Here is a 15570-nt window from a genome sequence, read left to right as displayed (position 1 = left end):
TTTTTACCTGGTAACGTCGTGAGAATATTATTTTGTTATTTTATATTATCAATTTATTATTTTATTCTCATTTTACGTGACTTTACCGAAAGAATCAAAGAAGATGTATGCTTTAACTTTAACATAGCCATTTCTGTGACCAGTCACAAGCTAATCACTCAGCCATTTCAATGCTAAATTATATGCTAATTCCTTTGTCAAGGCGCTTTGTTTCTTCTCACACAGCTTAAAGGTCGTGATCTGAGCGTGGCTTTTTTCACTCCAGCCCTGCCTCCAGACAGTCTCGTCCCTTCACCTGATGAAGGCCGCTTGTGTTGTGGCCGAAACGTCGTGATTTTTGTTACTTTATTTTTTACCTACGTGACTTTACCCAATAGAACCAGAGTATAGCGTGTGTTGCTTTTACGTCAAACAGATGGCGCTGTTTTTCAAAAAAAGCATATTTTTACCGAAAAAGCCAATGAGTATATTTTTACCTGTCACAGGTGTGACATCTATATAATAGTAGGTATATAACAACATAGTATGTATATAAAAACATGCGTGTATTCGAATGCAACGTTGTGTCAAAATTTCAAAGCAATCGGTGAAGAACTTTCGGAGATTTAAGATTTTGAACAAACGAACATTTACATTTGTATTTATATAGATTGTTATTCTGTTTATTTGCTTCCCGTATGAATAGAGATTACTTAAATACAGTTTTTTTTTCAATCACTGCAACTTTATAGTCAAGACAATAATGCTCGTAGAGTAATACCCCGATGTATGTCTTCCCCCTTTTTATGTCGTTTGGCAAATACGTGGTAACGTGATGATTAACACCGCCGCTTGATTGATTTGCGTCGCATCAAGACACATCTACGTCGCTGACAGCATCACCGTGCGTCCTTTCTCGTTGTTGTCAGTGTGAATTCATGAATTAAGAAAATTACGACAGAGACAAGCAGACACAATGTCTCCATTTATCACCACAATTTATTTAGATTCACACTATCAGACTGGAGAGGTGACCGAGTGGTTCAGAGGTCCACAGTGGTGAGATGTTAACTTCCTCGCCTGGTAATGCAGGAGGTCGTGGGTTTGACCCCGACCCTGATGCATGTATTTTTTTGGAATTTTAGTGTCTCTCTCCCCGTGGTTGCATGGACTTTTTTCCAATTCCTCCGTTTTTTTTTCTCTCTCCACATTTACAAGCGCGCGTTTAGAGTATTTAGCCGCTCAAAATTTCCACGTGATAAGCCACTTTGTCGAATTATTGTTTGGGACCAGGTCACTTCTGAAAAAGAGCTACATAGCTCAGTGGGCCTTACCTGGTAAAATCAAACATCGTTTATAGGTTGAAAATAGTTGATGGGTCCCGAGAACTCAGCCAGTACTGCTGCGATCATGAGTGTGAATCAGGGCAGTGAGCAGGATGATCTCATCCCGCTCGAAAAAAGGATACAAACTAAGCCTCATTGTGTTACGTTCATGTTTTACACTTGGTACGGTTAAATCCCATCTCTGAGCATTATAAATATAATTTTTGACTGTTACATGACAAAAAAAAATTCTCCAGCAGGGTGCGTGTGAAGATGCTGCCTCCTCGTGTGCTGATTGAGACATTGCCAAAACCGGTCCAGAGTTTGCTTGTATTGAACCAAAGTTGCTGCAATTATTAAATTCCTAGATGGTCGTGATACTTAAGCGATGTGTAAAACTAAACGTTTACATTGTTATGCAGAGGGACAGATATATGAAACGAAGCTTCTTAATGTTTTGACTTGTAATCTCCACAATAAAAACATAATTATTGTGTTATATGTATTACTGTATACAATTATGCGTTCAATTAGTACCCATATCGAACAGAGAGGGTCCTCGCCTCTACACATTTGGCAGTTTACCACCATTGCTTCAAGCGATGTTGGCTCTGCTGATGAGACACTGCATGTCGAAAACGCTCCAGAGGCTGCTTGTGTTGAACTTACAATGCTGTGGGTTGTGCAGTCGCAGAAGGTCACGTGTCTGATGGGATGTGTAAACAAAAAAACATTTAGACAAATGAAGCAACTGTTGTGTCAACCTATTTATGGTGTGGATAAAATGGCTACTTGATATATCAGATACATATTCTTAGCTCTTTCGGTAAAGTCACGTTGAAGGGAAACAATAAAATATATATAAAACAATAAAAATTCTCACGACGTTTCGACCATAACACAAACGGTCGTCATCAGGTGTGTCGGTTTGCATAAATGTATTTTTAAACGGTGTATTTATTTATTTATAACAAAAAACGTCAGCGCCACGCGCAGCGATTTGGCAGTTTATTTAGGACTAGTCCATCTATGTTCTGAAAAGAGGAGGGGGGAGACGAAAAATTAATGTATGCTGTCTGAAAGCCACTGTAAGCGTGAACAATCAATTAAGACCTGAAATGGTTTATCAAATCTTTCCAATGACATCAGATACAGTCGTGGTATCTCCTTCCGAGGGATATTTTGTAACACGAGGCGATGGTGATGACGTTATTCTGCTCTGTGAGCGTTCTGAATGGAGTATTAATCTCATGATAGTTAAATATGTTTGGGGGAAGAAATAACAGAAAGATTAATCAGATTGGTCTGAGTAATGTCATATTAAAGTGTGTATTACAGATGCGATGCGTCCCATCCTCAAAGTAAGTGTAGTGATATTTATATTCATAATAACAATTATTCTTATTAATAGAGTGCCCTTTTCGCCCAGGCTTATCGGAGTGCTTCAGACAAGATAAGTGACGTACATCAACAACAACCGCCGTTCGCTACTAAGTGGCGGTGGCGGAACTCCAATGGCTGGTTGTGGAATAGGGGTTATGATGAGAGATGTATCTTAGGCGAATAGATTGGATGACCTATATCTAAATCACCCGGTATGTGCTCGATTTCGCTAGGCCTTAGAAGCTCGGCAGAGTTGAGCGTGGATATACTGTAGCCTGGATGTATGACTGATTAATTGCCAGCACGCACAAAGACGGTGCCGTAGCCAGCGTGAGCAGGAAAGGACAGTGCAGAAAAATCCATTGTTGTTCTGCAGTCCCCCCCCCCCCCCCATCTGCACCAACGCACTACTGACCAGCGTGGTGAAGTATGGTCATATATACCTCACGACCCGCAAGACTTTGGGAGGCCCTCATCCAGCAGTGGATTGATAAATTCTGGGCTGTTTATGTACATGCACATCTGGATTAGGGGTTGCAGTGTGGGGTAAGTATCTGCATTTGGGCTTAATGGTGGGGGTTATGACTGGGGATTATACAGGTAGGAACAACAGGTTCCACACACGAAAAAGATGGCAAGCTACCCTTTTTAGATGTCCTAATTAAAAGGAGACCTGATGGTTCAATGAGCCACTCTGTCTACAGGAAAGCTACCCATATGGATGCTCACTTAAAACCGGATTCCCACCACCATCCATCCCAGAAGAATTCCCTCATCAAGACTCTATACCATAGAGCCCAATGCATTTCCGACCAGGAACACATTGCCAGTGAACTCAAGCACGTACACCAAGCTCTCAAGGCTAATGGTTACTCCGACTACACAATCCGCAAAACCATCACTCCAACCATGAAGTAGGATCCTCTTGACGAGCCATTCAAAACCATCACCTTACCCTACATTGCGGGGGTCACAAAAAATATCTCCAAAATCCTGAATAAACACAAGATCCAGGTCCGATTCAACACAGTACATAAAATCCGTGATCTGGTTCCGTCTGTAAAAGATGTGTTCCAGACATACAGTACCCGGGCGTCTACAAACTAAGTTGCCTCTGTGGAAGCAGCTACATTGGAGAAACCAAACGACATATCTCAGACCGCATCCGTGAACATAAAGCAGACTTGAAACACGGTAGGACGAACACCTCAGCCGTGGCAGATCACTTTTATTATTCAGTGGGCTCACATGACATTGACTTCTCCAAGACGGAGGTTCTCTGCAAGCCACCTGGCTACCATGAGAGATCCGTTCATGAGGCTATCCACATATACAAACACAGAGACAATTTCAACCGAGAAGATGGATTCCGGCTTAGTAACCATTGGAAAGACGTTATAAACCATTTCGGTTTTTGATTGATTGTATTTTACGGTGACTTTCAGACTGCAATCCATTTGCTGGCATTGCCTCTTAGTACCTTTCACACGACGGTCAATAGTTTAGTTTATAGCATTTTGTATAATAATAAATAGTATAACAGTGTAATGTTAAATATAATTGATAAGGCAATATATAGTACCGTAATTGTATAGTGAATATACAGCAGTGTGGTATACAGTAGGGTTAGTAGAATAATACATAGTGTAATACTACAAGTCTAATATTTTATAGTCTAAAGTATAGGGTAGTGTATAGTAACGCATTGTATAATTCAAGGGTGGGGTTTGTCTATGTATACGATATCATACAATGTAGTTTAGATTGGAAGGTATAATATTGTAATGTATAGTAGTCTAGTTTGTAGCATAGTTATAACGCAACACAGGACAGAGCAGCGCACCGTGGCTGTTTCCCCCTCTTCCCCCCCCCTCCTCCGTTCCGAACATAGATAGACTCGTCCGTCTGAACCAAGCTCGTCGCTCTCCGTGGTGTTAATCCCTCATACTAACATCATGCTAATCCCCCAGTTACATGCTAATTTACTGTTGATATGTAAACTCCTCTCCCCCCCTCCTCCGTTCCGTACATAGATGAACTCGTCCGTCTGAACAAAACTCGTCGCTCTCCGTGGTGCTCATCCATCACACCAACATCATGCTCATCCCCCAGTTACATGCTAATTCATATGTAAACTCCTTTGTCAAGACGCTCTGTTCCTCCCACACAGCTTAAAAGACGCTTCCAAGCTTGGCAGGGTTCACTCAAGCGCTGTCTTCCGGACAGTCCTGTTTCTTCACCTGAGGAAGGCTACTTGTGTTGTGGCCGAAACGTCATGAGAATTTTATTCTGCTATTATTTGTATTATTTTATCTCCATTCTACGTGACTTTACCGAAAGAACCCATAAGAGATTCCACACTGCCCACCAGGGATTATTTGTCTATCTGTCTGTCGTGCATAGCCGGAATTACATCCGCATAATTTGACTGCCATCTAGCGGGTAATGACAGTTTTGTGCTCTATAACAGTCAAGTATGGCTAATGATTCTGAGCACATACGTACATCATCAAACACTTGCATCAGTGACTTCAAACTTTATTTGACTGCAGGAATTCATATTATTTGGTTCTTTCGGTAAAGTCACGTAGATGGAAAATAAAAAAAATGTTTCATAAGAGCCAAAAACTTGGAGTGCATAATGTCAGCAGTATTAGTTCAATACAAAGCAAGCTATGGGCTCGCTTCGACATTCAGTGTCTCATCAGCAGTCAGGCTTGCCCCAACCATCGTTGGTGAATCGCAAGATACTAAAGATGCTAATAAGCAAAGACGCCCCACCCCCGATAACTTCAAGATAATGGGTCCGAGTTTTCACGCAAAATGGTATAGTGTACTGTAATGTATTCTGATATAAAGTACACATTACTCAATTGGGATTATACATAGCCACCCCCTACTGTGAAAACTGGCAGGACCCTCCTGAAAAAGAGCCACGAGGCTCACTCAGTGAGGCAGCGGCGGCCCTGGACCCGCTGCTGCCAGCAATCGGCGCCCCCCAAACCCCAGGGGCAGATCGAGGCTGAGTTTTTTGGTAAACTGGGAAACATTTTGCCCCTATTTTCCGTCCAATATTAATTATTTATTTAAAGAGGTATAATTAATCGGTTTGTCCGTCCGTCTGTCCAATTAATCAATTGTCAGAAATGTTGAGAAATTAATTACAGGTTTTTTTTCCTCGAATTTGGCACCCCACTTAGCTTTACGCCCTAGACGACCGCCTAGATAGCCTACATGGACGTGTCGCGCCTGCAGTGAGGCTTTCCTGGGTAAACGAGCCTCATAATTCTAGATTTAAAGCTTTAGTGACTGCTAGGATCCATACTCTTTGGTTCTATTGGGTAAAGTCACGTAGGTGAAAATAAAATAACAAAAAATCACAACGTTTCAGCCACAACACAAGCGGCCTTCATCAGGTGAAGAGACGAGACTGTCTGGAGGACAGCGCTGGAGTGGAAGAAGCCACGCTTAGAGCACGACCTGTAAGCTGTGTGAGAAGAAAAAGACCAAGCGCCTTGACAAAGGAAATAGCATATAATTTAGCATTGAAATGGCTCATTGAAATAGCTAAGTTAAAGTATACACATCTGCAGAGGGAGCCCTTGACAAAGGAATTAGCATCGAATTTAGCATTGAAATAGCTGAGTGATTAGCTTGTAACTGGTCACAGAAATAGCTATGTTAAAGTTAGAGCATATACATTCACCGAGGCACCTAGTACTCATCAAACAGGAGAATTTAGCGAAACACAACCACGCTCAGACATCGGACCTGTGTGCGAGCAAACAAGGTGTTCTGATAAAGAAATTAGCATAAAAATTAGCATTTGATTGGCGGATTTTAGGAAAGAGGTGGTGTACGTGCCGGTGGACTTGCAGTTTGGCGCGGGGGGGGGGGGGGGGGGAAGGGGGGAGGGGGAGTTTACCTATTGATGGTGTGAAAAGGGGGAATTTATAAGAGCTGTGAAAGTTTGGGGTACCACTACTTGAAAAAATATACTGTACCATTGAAATTAGTTTAATGTTTAGTTCGATTTAGAACATCTTTCCAATGGTTGCTTAATTTGAAACCATCCTCTCGGTTGAAATTGTGTCTGTGTTTGTAGATCTGAATTGCTTCATGAACAAATCTCTGATAAAAGCCCGTGGGTTTGCAAAGAATCTTGGTATCGGAGAAAATTATATCGTGATCCCCTACAGCGTTGTAACAGTGATCAGCCACGGCAGAAGAATTCGTTTTGCCGTGTTTCAAATCTGATTTGTGCTCGCGAATTCGGTCAGAGACATGTCGCTTTGTCTCACCGATGTAGCAATCACCGCAGGTACAACTCAATTTGTAAACCCCGGGGTACTGTAAATCAGGAATGACATCCTTCACGGATGGGATCAGATCACGAATTTTGTGTACTGTATTGAGCCGGACCTGGATCTTGTGTTTGTTTAGAATTTTGGAAATCTTTTTAGTAACGCCTGCTATATATGGAAGTGTGATGGTTTTGACCGGAGTATCAAGTGGTTGTTTCTGTATGGAGGGAGAGACAGCTTGGCGGATGGTACGGTCAGAGTAACCATTCCTTTTGAGGGCCAGGTGTACATGTTTTAATTCACTGGTCAGGTTGTGTTGGTCCGAAATGCAATGAACCCAATGGTATAAAGTTTTGATGAGATAATTCTTTTGGGCTGGGTGGTGGTGGGAATCAGGTTTCAAGTAGGAATCTGTGTGGGTGGGTTTCCTGTAGACAGAATGCCCCAATGAGCCATCAGGTCTCCTCTCAAACAGAACATCGAAGAATGGTAGCTTGCCATCTTTCTCCACTTCCATGGTGAATTTGATGGCGGGATGTCTGGAATTGATGGGGTGTAGGAAAAGGTTCAAAGCTGGGAGGCTTTGTGGCCAAATGACGAAAGTGTCATCCACATATCTCTTCCCCTGGGAAGGTCTGAGGGTGGAAGTCTGGATGGCGTCTGATTCAAATTTCTCCATGAAAATATTGGCTATCACTGGTGACAAGGGGGAACCCATGGGGGTACCCTCATTTTGTTTGTAGAAGGAGCCATTCCAAGTAAAGTAGGTATTGTTGAGGCAGTGCCTAACCAGTGCAGGTGTATCGGCGTCTAGTCCATGTTGGACCAAATTTTCAATTATTTCAATGGTATCAGGTACTGGGACCTTGGTGAACAAAGAGACCACATCGAAGCTGACAAGGATATCGTCAGGGGACAGTACAACGTCTTTGACCATAGAGACCAATTGGGCTGAGTTAAGTACTGCTGAGGTGGTCTTGTCAGTGAAAGGCAGCAAGGAATATGACAGAAAACGGGCTAGTCTATAGGTAGGGGAGTTGATCGTGGATACGATGGGTCGTAGTAGGAGCCTTCTTTATGGATCTTGGGAAGACCATAGAATCTAGGGAGTCTTGCAGCAGAAGGTTTTAGGGAGGGACGTTTAGTTGGGTCGATTAGGGAGGTCGAACTTGTGATGATCTTGTTGGTTTTCATCGCTAGGCTATTGGTAGGGTAATTTTTAATTTTTGAGTAACTTCCATCGTTGAGCAGATTCTGGATTTTGTTGTTGTATGAATCTTTATCCATAATTACAGTAGCGTTGCCTTTATCGGCTGAGAGGATGACTATATCACTTCTGTTTTTTTTTAATTCGCGAGTTCAGAGCATTCATTTTTGCTGATGTTACTAATGGGTTTCTTAGCATTCTTAAGAATAGGGGCTATTTCAGCTCTCACAACATCTGCTTGGATGTGTCCCACGCCTTTGAGGGCTACATCGACCTGAGAGATGATATCATCTACTGGTATGTGTTTTGGGGTGACAGCAAAATTCAGTCCCCTAGCCAGTACTGTTTTCAGATTGTCCGAAATCGGCGTGCTACTCTGATTAATGACGATTTTGTTGACGTCGAGTTTTGTTATATGTGGAACTGGGTTCTTCTTTAATAGCTGGTTGAATTTAGAAATCAGGTTAGCTTTACATTTGACTGACAGTGAATCAGCAGAAGCAGTCATGTTGTCTATGTGATTTCAATCCGCACCAACCGGCATGTGCACCCGCATGTACACCACCTCTACACCGTTCATCATGCTAAGTCGGCCAATCAAATGCTAATTTTTATGCTAATTCCTTTGTCAAGGCACCTTGTTTCCTCGCACACAGCTTAACGGTCGCGGTCTGAGCGTGGCTGTGTTTCACTCCAGCGCTGTCCTCGAGACAGCCTGGTTCCTTCACCTGATGAAGGCCGCTTGTGTTGTGGCTGAAACGTCGTGATTTTTGTTGTTTTATTATTTACCTACGTGACTTTACTGAATAGAACCAAAGAGTATGGATCCTTGCAGTCACGAAAGCTTTAAATCTAGAATTGATAACCTCTACGGGGAGGGCTTTCACCTATCTGTTAGAGCTTTAAACAGACAACGGGACAAGAAGTCACAGCTCATCGAGACTCTGACCTTCCTCAAAAGATGCCGCGATCACAAGGTAATACCCATCGCTTTCACACTCATTTCTGCTGTATCTTCTCCAAATTCTAAACAGATTCTGTTTAAGGCCAGCCTATCTTAAATCTCAGAGAGGATAAGGCTACACCGATTTGAACTCGATACTTTAGACAGGACTCTCCTACAAGCTAATTTAATGTTAACACAAAAAATGTCACCTTCTGATTGGAATCACATAGACAACATGACTGCTTCTTCTGCTGATTCACTGTCAGTCAAATGTAAAGCTAACCTAATTTCTTTCTGATTGAGAGGGGGTCAAATATATAACATTTTTGACATGCGTTTTTTCTGGATTTTGTTGTTGTTATTCTGTCTCTCACTGTTCAAATAAACCTACCATTAAAATTATAGACTGATAATTTCTTTACCAGTGGGCAAACGTACAAAATCAGCAGGGGATCAAATACTTTTTTCCCTCACTGTATATATAAATAAATAGTGCATATTTAGTGTATTATTGAGTGCATGTTTACGTGCTCTAACCCAAATATCCCGATTATGGACTCAAAAAACCGCTGGGAGACTTCTCACTCAGACCCGTAGCAAGACGATATCGCCCCAATATTCAAATTGTTCAAATATCCCCTGACTGAGTCCAGGATCAATTTAAAGATCATACTCGGCATTCTGAAGGTCCTCCGTGGTCTGACAATGATCACGTTGCCATGTTTACGCTTCTTATAAATATTTTTGCCCGTTGAATCAATCACCAAACCCAAGTGACGGTAATGTTACGGTAAAAAAAATCTCAGTGGGTGACCTCTGGGCAGAGCATGACCTTGCAAACAGACGACCAATCGAGTGAAATAAACATGGGAAACGCACCTCGATGAACAGGCTGACTTCCCTGTGTGTTTGGACAAACTCATTCATCACAGGCAAAACGAACATGTCCCGAATGCCCACGTCCTTCAGGAACTGCATCTGGAGGTGTTGGCACACCAATTGCATCACCTAGCAAAAGAGGAAAACAGCAGGAACGACGTGAATACATCATCGCCATGCAGCAGTCTACGCCCGTCAATTTCTCACAGCGGTAATAAGGTCCTTAGGTGTCTGGGAGCACAAGGCAGGTGCAGGTGGGTGAGTCATAATTTCCATCCCTGACGCCAAAACTTATTTCAGGCTGTGCAAGAGATAATGACATGGGTTAATTGTCACACAAGCCACTTAGAAAGCTGCCATGCTGTTAATGGTTAGTAAACTGAACTCACAGACCAGAGGTCGCTAAATGGGCACACCACAGTTAGCTGATCGGCAAGTCACGTGTGATCCAGCAAAGTGTGGCTTTCAGCCGGCTCTTCCAACACATCTGGTCAACGTGGAAAAGTAGAATATGGGACCTTCCTGGTGTGGACTAATCAGTTTCAAAGACAATGCATATATTATCAGAGCATGTTTCCATGTTCACCACAAGTACGTGGTTAATCCAGACAGGATTCCTTGAATGAGGATTCTGTTTGGTGTTTTAACATCTTGACACCTGTTGTATTGCCAGAATGGGTAAAACCTATTGCTAAATGGAAAATTAGACCAAATACTCGTAAAGAGTTCGCTCTCATGAAGGTCTTTTCACCAGCGGTCGTGTGACCAAGCAATTGCAGAGCTGCACTTTTATATAAGTCAGGTCAGAGCCAGATACACATTGGAGGATAAACATCCCACGGTGGCTGGGCAATTGTTGTGCAATAATGTCAGGTCAAACTTACTTAGGATATTTACAGGTGCGTTTTATTCATGCCGTATATATTAATGCACACATTGTGTAGTGGTATTATTATTAAACTCACCTTTAATGACGATGACCATAAACATGATTAAGAGTGTGACTATTAATGAATGTGCGACTGTACGATATGGACGCAGCGGAGGGGCCCCCCACGGTGGTTGGCACCTCACGTGCACAGAGCGAGGCAGGCAGAGCCAGAGGGGGGGGGTGGCGTTGCCTAGGCGACGTTGGCGTCCTCGCGGTCTACTCCACGGTCAAGCTGCGTGTCACTTGGTGACCCCCCCACCGCCTCTTACTGGACACCTGTGAGTGAGAGCTTGATAGCGCTTCGGATTTTGATTCCGAGTACAGTGTGCACAGCACCTGTACGGCGAATCCTCGTTTAACGCAGTAGATGCGTTCCTGAAAAGTGCCGCGTTAAGCGAAAACTATTTCCCCCGTAATGAATGTCCAAGCGCAGTCAGAATTGGGTTACAAACAACTTGAGGGGACGCCGCCGCGTTACCGTCTCGTCTCGCTCAACCGCGCAGCTCAAGAAAGTAGTTCGGCGTCGACCGCTCACAAGTCGCCTTATGGCGGTGCGCGTTCCCTAAATGAAGGCAGCCGCGTTATAGCGTGAACACACGGGACAGACCCAGTTGTCGTGTGCGGGTCAACTCCCTGAGATAAACTTGCTGCCGACTTCATGCGTTGTATACGCCCAGTGCTCAGCCAATTGTTGTGAGCGTCGCTCCTCTGCCCTCTGTTGTTAATGGAGGGAGACTGCACCCAACTGCCAAGTATCATCCTTCGCGAGCCTCTTCAAAATGCTCATCTTGACACCGCTGGAAGCAGTCATCGGCCTTGACCTCACCCCGCTTGCACCAATCGCACAACATCACAGCGTTGACTCTCAACTGTTACTTGTGTAGAGGGGGTCAGATTGTCCAGACATTCGGTTGATACTAATAGGGTTTATTTGCCAGTATTGTAGATTATTTGAATTACATTTGTTTGGGCGTCAGGGTGGTGCAGTGGTCACGCCCGTGCATGGCATCTTCTGAAGGAGTGCCTGGTTTCACTTTCCTAATTCTGGTCCCTTTCTCTGCAAGGGTTTACTCCCATAGCAAAACAACAACAAACACATACAATGTAACTGGTACTACCCAAACATTTGGGATTGTTTTTGTTATGCTGCCTTGCCCAAAATGGCATTTGGTGATAAAAACATTTTGGCAGGAATTGATGCACTAATGCAATTTGAACTCTTATATATTTTTATTTCATGACTTGCTTAGCGTTCATATTCTTGGTTGTTTCGGTAAAGTCACGTAAATAGAAAACAAGAAATAAAATTCAAATTAAATTAAAAAAAAATTAAAAAATAACAAATAAAAAATACATTTAAAATAATAAAAGCAAAAAACCTAGGACGTTTCAATCGCAACACAAGCGGTCTTTATTTTATTGTTTTTTGTTTTCTATTTACGTGACTTTACCGAAAGAACCAAGAGTATACATTCCTGCAGTCACGAAAGTTAAGTCAAAATTTGCTTCGCGTTCCTTTACTTTGCCCTCCCATCTGTTTGTACTGTTGTTTGTTGTTGTAACTTTCTGACTCGCCCCGACTGGACATCTGTGAAAAAAGAGCTTCATAGCTCATCAGATTCGTCCAGCCTAATTAAAGATTCTGATTCGGACATTAACTGACCCAGTTTTCGCGTGGAGATCACGGCCAGGATGCGGAACAAAGGGACCACCGGTCACACTCACGTGGAATGCCTAGGGCATTGCACAGCATTTAAATGGACTAGTTTCGTGAGATTTAGTGGTGGCTTAGGGAAGGCCTTTATTCAACAATGTATATCATGTATATCATGGCCGATAAGAATTTTTATAGTCATACACCATAGCCCACGATTTCCTGCACCGTTCATTCACTTGAGGAGACTGCACATGGTGGAGATGGATGACCCTCGGTATCCTGTCCCAAAGTGATTCCAGTGGTTCAGGTAGTGGAAGAGTTGCTAGAGCTTCTGGCTCTTGCCGAAGCCTTGTGACTTTGGGATGAGAGCGTGGTAGGATGAGTGAAGCGTGGAGCTAAAGCTCCTGGAACATCCTGTACCCAAACAACACCAAACATTCAAAATCTTACAATGCTGCTGTTCCAGCACGAACAACATAACAATGAACAACATTTTCACAAATTCAACGTAATGCAGGAAATTGAGAGGCTCGAGGTTAATTTCAATGTCAGAGCACCGAGCCAATGCCATTGAGGTCCTCCGTTCAAAATTCAGTGAGCCATCTATCAACAAACGTTCCTGCGAATTGAGGGCAGGAATGCTGTGGTCTGAACTTGGTCACCAATGGCTGCACAGTAAACATCATGTCAAATGTGTTTTTGATCACTGAAGCATATCCCAGCTCTGAGGGTTTGAATTCCATTTGACGTGTAATGAATTATCTTCAGCTTGGATTTCTGGTAAAGCACATCAGTGGCAACTTGTCTCTGAACCAGGAGTTCCTTGTTCGACAAACTGTGTTTCTGGAACATTCAAGCATCCTCAAGTGCCGTGGATAAGTAAGAGTTTTATCGTTCCACTATTGTTTTGTGCACCGTATCAGCTTTAACAGGATTTGCCCAAAAAGCCTTAGCAAGGAAGGATGAGTCTTTGTAAGTTAGCAAATAGAGAGGGTGGAGACCTCAGCATGTAGACATCTCAACCACAACTCTACCTGGTCTCTGTTATTTATTTAATGAGCCAGCCCTTGCCACACTGAGGTTATACGAATGAACCTTGCATGCCACAGACAGGGCAGTGAACGGCAGTTGCTGCTATTGTTTTGGTTGTTTGTAGTTTTTTCTTACCCAGCGATGGCAAGCTCGTACTCCGAGTGCCCATAGAAGGAGGCTGGGTCAAAGATGACGGGCCCTTCATTAATCTCTGCAGCGGTTCCCAGTCCATAGGTCACCGTGGAGCAGTGCTGGAACCACCTCTACGTCCCGGAAAAAATCCCCCAACCGAAGCTGCACACCACGCAAAAAACAACACCACTTTATTCATGATAACGTTGTTTTCGAGTTAGATCGCATAAATTTACAAGCATCGTACACCCACCTCCAATTTCCATTAGGCAATTGCCAGAAGTCAGAACGCTTCTGGCAATTGCTTGATGATGCTGGTTGTAATCACCAGCGAAAGGTCGTACTCGTTTGAAAATGTTCTGCGTTTCCTCTCTATCACACCAGAGTGCCGAGCACTAACATAAATGGCACGTTCTGTTCATGTCAGAAACATTACTAATGGGCTGTGTTGGGTGGATGTGGGTGTACGACGCATTTACACTTACGCGATCTAAGCCAAAAAAAACTTTATCATGAATAATATTGGTCGCGAAAGCCTGCGTGTGAAACACCACTTTACCTTTAAAGTCACCTCGAAAACCCACTGCGATCAAATGGGTTTCCCATATGGCTGTGCACATGATGAGCTACACTGCTGCATGTATTAACTCTTTAAAAACAACGGCGCTATGCCTCTCTAAATAAAATTACCGCTGAACCGCTTGCGCGTTCCGAGATTCGGTGGTGAACGAGACCCATCCTGAAATGAGCAGTCGTCTCGGAACAGGAAAGGGTTAAGGGCGAGAGTGAAACAGCTTACGAACCTGAAGCCGAGACCAGAGCTCGCGGGTTTCCCGTTCACCGTAGTCCTTCTCTATCATGTCCAGCTGAAGCTGCAGTCGCTGCCGTGAGAAGAACGTCACCCAGTCCTCCTGCCACTCATTCAGCTGGTGGCATTAATATGGTTTTATTACGGACATTTGAAAACATAAGCAAATAATACCTACTTTATTTGGCCAATCCTTGACCTAAAACAGTGATATTCACTCATTTTCGGAGGGGGGCCACTTTCGCGAATAAGACATTATCAGTGAAAGAGCCATCTCACATTTGAAACCATTGGGGGGTTTGACAGCATGATGGGGTGTTTTCACTTGTGTGTATTGTCGGGGACTGCACGTCAGGGGTCGCAGTAAAAAGGACACCAGGGACTGCCACCGGCCCGCGGGCCTTGCAATGAAGAACACGGACTTAAGATGTCACCCAGAAACGTTGAATTTTACGTACAAATGGCTGGGTAATTCTTAAGACATAATTCGACACTCATGTTATGTACCGATTATCATGCTGTAGTCTTTGAACATCTCATTTCAGCCACCAATTGATATCCTCATAAAAAATTACAACAGCATTGATCCTAACGATAGGTTCTGCGCTTAATTCCCGCACCTCCGTTTAGCACGGTTGGCTATGTACGGTGGAAAGGAAGTTCAACATACATTCATACAAGTCTGTCAAACCCGGCTGAGTGTAATTGGTAATTAGCGAAAACATAACTGATTATGTGAACACTGGTTATGAAAGATCGATCTCTGAGGGAACTTCAGTGACATCTGGTGATGTCAGTTGTAACTGTGTGCCCTGTTATCAATGGTACAACTGTGTGCAATGGAAGAAAATATATGCATTTTTTAATCAAATATATTATTTCATAAATTTGTGTACTTATGCAAGATAAAATGTACGCCAATCTAGTTCTTCTTAAAATGTAACCTTAAACCAATGTTACCATCATCAGTGGTTAATAGACTATTAC

At 43.1% G+C, this 15570-nt stretch overlaps 1 long non-coding RNA gene across 1 annotated transcript; it reads right to left on the bottom strand.

Moving 5' to 3' along the window:
• Positions 1-960: 960 nt before the first annotated feature.
• On the bottom strand, positions 961-14706 carry LOC142922522 (uncharacterized). The gene is made up of 3 exons (XR_012940127.1): positions 14579-14706; positions 10024-13937; positions 961-2010 (listed from the first exon to the last, which is right to left on the bottom strand). It is a non-coding gene; the product is annotated as an uncharacterized LOC142922522 (long non-coding RNA).
• Between the last annotated feature and the right edge of the window lie 864 nt (positions 14707-15570).

Source organism: Petromyzon marinus, unplaced genomic scaffold (assembly GCF_048934315.1).
Source record: "Petromyzon marinus isolate PM22_M1 ecotype Great Lakes invasive population unplaced genomic scaffold, UKy_Petmar_22M1.pri1.0 PM_Scaffold_1, whole genome shotgun sequence".
Classification (NCBI taxonomy): Eukaryota; Metazoa; Chordata; class Hyperoartia; order Petromyzontiformes; family Petromyzontidae; genus Petromyzon; species Petromyzon marinus.
Note: the sequence above shows the minus strand (reverse complement) of the source record. Positions and strands in the feature narration are given on the sequence as shown.